The sequence below is a fragment of the Cicer arietinum genome, chromosome 6 (genome assembly GCF_000331145.2).
Source record: "Cicer arietinum cultivar CDC Frontier isolate Library 1 chromosome 6, Cicar.CDCFrontier_v2.0, whole genome shotgun sequence".
Classification (NCBI taxonomy): domain Eukaryota; kingdom Viridiplantae; phylum Streptophyta; class Magnoliopsida; order Fabales; family Fabaceae; genus Cicer; species Cicer arietinum.
The window spans coordinates 39729887-39733314 of NC_021165.2; the positions used below are offsets into that span (position 1 = coordinate 39729887).

Consider the following 3428-nt stretch of genomic DNA (forward strand, 5'->3'; position numbering starts at 1 on the left):
TAAACCTAATTCAGTTTTCTCTTTCTTCTTCTCTCTTCCATCCAGCGTCTCTCCTTCTCTGTTCTCTTCTCTGATTCTCTCCCTCTTGCTTTCAAGTTACAGCATCCTTCCTCTCTCCCTCTTCCATAATCAGATTCACGAATCAATCACGACAAACGCGCGACCGCCTCTGCTCCTCTGCCAAATCACGAATTGCTCCTCTGCTCGCTGCGGGACTGCGACGGCCGCCTCTGCCTGACTGCCTCTGTGGCTGTTCTGCCCGTTCGTCGCTCTCGGGCCTGTTCGCTGCAACTCTCCAGATCCCCTCTGCCTGACTGCTTTGTTTGCTGCAACTCTCAAAAGGTTCGAATTTCTATTTTGTTATTGCTGATTTTTGTTAGTTAGTGCTGATTTTTGTTAGGTTTGGTTTATGTTAGCATGAAACTTAAAGCTTACATTGTTAGTGTTGAGTTTGAAGCTTTGATTTGGAGTTTGAAATTTTGATTTGGAGTTTCAATTAGACGTTAGTACTGATTTTTTTTTAGAGTTTTTGTGTTGCACATAAGGTGTTTGATTTTATGTCAATATAAAGTGTTTGAGTGTTTTTGTCGCACATAAGGTGTTTGATTTTATGTATATATGAAGTGTTTGAGCTTTTTGTCGCACATAAGGTGTTTGATTTTATGTCTATATGAAGTGCTTGAGTTTTTTTTGTGGCATATAAGGTGTTTGAGTTTTGTTTCATTTTTAAATTGATTGATTTAGATAAGTTTGTGAGAATGAAGAAGAGTAAAAGAATTGATTCTTTTTTCAAGAGGAAAATTTGAGAGTGAAAGAGATGAAGAAATTATAACATCTACATCTGAAACTATCTTTGAGAATCCGAGAATTGAAGAAAATGAGAATCATCTTTCCAAGGTTCCTAGAGTTTTCGAAGATGACTTTGAGAAATGTTTATAACGTGACCCCGGAAAGCGCCCTCAAATTTGGCAATATCCACCAAATAAATTGGATGTAATATGAAGAGCGTATCTAAAATTTGGTCCTTATCAAATGCATTTAGAAGAATATCCTTTATCTGGCAACGAGGTTCATCCAAGACGGTTTCAATATGCTTGGTTTAACATATTTTCTTCATGGCTAGAATATTCACCTTCTAAAGATGCTGCATATTGTTTACCATGCTATCTATTTAGCAAAAGACCAACTAGACGTCCTGGATCAGATGTCTTTTTTGGTACAGGTTTTAGAAATTGGAAGAAAATTAAAAATGGAAAATTTTGCGCCTTTCTCAAACACATAGGGATGGATCCTTGCTCACCACACAACAATGCAATGAAAGCTTGTCTATACTTGTTGAATCAAGATGAACATATTAGGATTACTTTTGCAAAGCACTAATAAATTTTGAAGAATCGAATACGTCTCAAGACATCAATTGACACTATTCGTTGGTTAACACTTCAAGCTTGTGCTTTTAGGGGACATGATGAAACTAGTGGGTCAAAAAATCAAGGCAATTTTCTTCAATTTGTAAAACTCTTGGCAACTTACAATGATGAAGTTGCGAAAGTTGTGTTGGAAAATGCTCCATATAATTCTAAATATACTTCACATCAAATTCAAAAGGAGCTTTTGCATATTCTTTCTAGTAGGGTGAGAAAACATATATGTGAAGAAATTGATGATTCCAAATTTTGCATCATTGTAGATGAAGCTCGTGATGAATCAAAAAGGGAACAAATGTCTCTTGTGTTAAGATTTGTTGACAAAGTTGGTTTAATACAAGAGCGATTTTTTTTGTGGCACATGTTAAAGACACTACAACTTTAACTCTGAATGAAGAAGTATGTGATATACTCTCTCGACATAATCTTGATGTTTCTAACATGCGTGGTCAAGGGTATGATAGTGCTAGTAATATTAGAGGAGAATGGAACGGTTTACAAGCACTATTTATGAAAGATTGTCCTTATGCATACTATGTCCATTGTTTTGCTCATCGATTGCAACTTGCTTTGGTTAGTGCATCAAGAGAAGTTGTTCCAATTCATAAGTTTTTTGAGAAGCTCACTTTTGTTGTTAATGTTGTTTGTTCTTCTACTAAGCGTCATGATGAGTTACAAGCTGCTCAATTAGAGGAAATTGCACATTTGCTAGAAATTGATAAAATTGTAACTGGTAAAGGTATAAATCAAATTGGTACTTTGAAACAAGCTGGGGATACTCGTTGGGGATCACATTTCTCTTCTATTTGTAGCTTGGTAAATATGTATGAGGCAACTTGTGTTATTTTAAAAAAAATTACAAATGAAAGAGCAAGTTATTCTACATGTGGGGATGCTGATAGTGCTTATAATTATTTGAAGGCGTTTGATTTTATATTTATCTTGCATTTGATGAAAACAATTATGGGGATAACTGATATACTTTGCCAAGCCTTACAACAACAATCTCAGAATATAGTTAATGCCATGTGTTTGATTGGAACAACAAAGTATCTTATTCAAGCATTGAGAGAAGATGGTTGGGATACATTATTTACTAAAGTGAAGACTTTTTGTGAAAAACATGATATTGAAATTCCTGATCTCAACGATGTTCATTCAACAACAAGATTTGGACGATCTCGTCTTCAACAAGGTTAGGTTACAATAGAGCATTATTTTAGAGTTGAAATATTTTTTACTGCCATTGATCAACAATTACAAGAGTTTGAATAACAGATTTAGTGAGCAATCAATGGATTTGTTAACTCTAAGTTGTGCTTTGACTCCTAAGGATAATTATAAAGCTTTTAACATTGAAAAAATTTGCACTCTAGTTGAAAAATATTACCCTGTGGATTTCAACATGCAAGAGAAGATTAATTTGAAATTTCAACTCCAACATTTCTTGATTGATGCTCATCAAGATTTAAATTTGAATAATTTATCAACTATCCAAGAATTGTACTCATGTTTGGTTGCAACTGAAAAGACGTAAAATTTCTACTTTATTGATAGACTACTTCGTCTTATCATGACTCTTCCGGTTTCTACTGCCAAAACTGAAAGATCTTTTTCAGCAATGAAAATTATTAAATCAAGGTTAAGAAACAAGATGGAAGCTGACTTTTTGGCAGATAGCATGGTAGTTTTTATTGAAAGGGAAATTGCTGCAAGTATCAGTTCTGAGTCTATTATTGATGATTTCAAGTTAATTAAAGAGCGTAGAGCATTACTTTAAGGTATTCTTAAGCCATGTAGTTAAATTATTTGATACTTTACTTTGTGTTTATTACAACTTAAATTTTTGCTATATAATATTATTTATATATTTAATTTATATATTATATTTTTATGTCGGCCACCCCAACGTTTTCGGTCAAGCTCCGCCACTGAAAAACACTATCCAATTTGATTAACATCTAGTACAAAAGCATATTTAATGCACCAGAATGACGAATA

The 3428-nt window shown here is 34.0% G+C and overlaps 1 pseudogene; it reads left to right on the forward strand.

The window, feature by feature from the left end:
* The first annotated feature begins 758 nt into the window (after positions 1–758).
* Positions 759–3207, forward strand: LOC101513849 (uncharacterized; annotated as a pseudogene).
* The last annotated feature ends 221 nt before the right edge of the window (positions 3208–3428 follow it).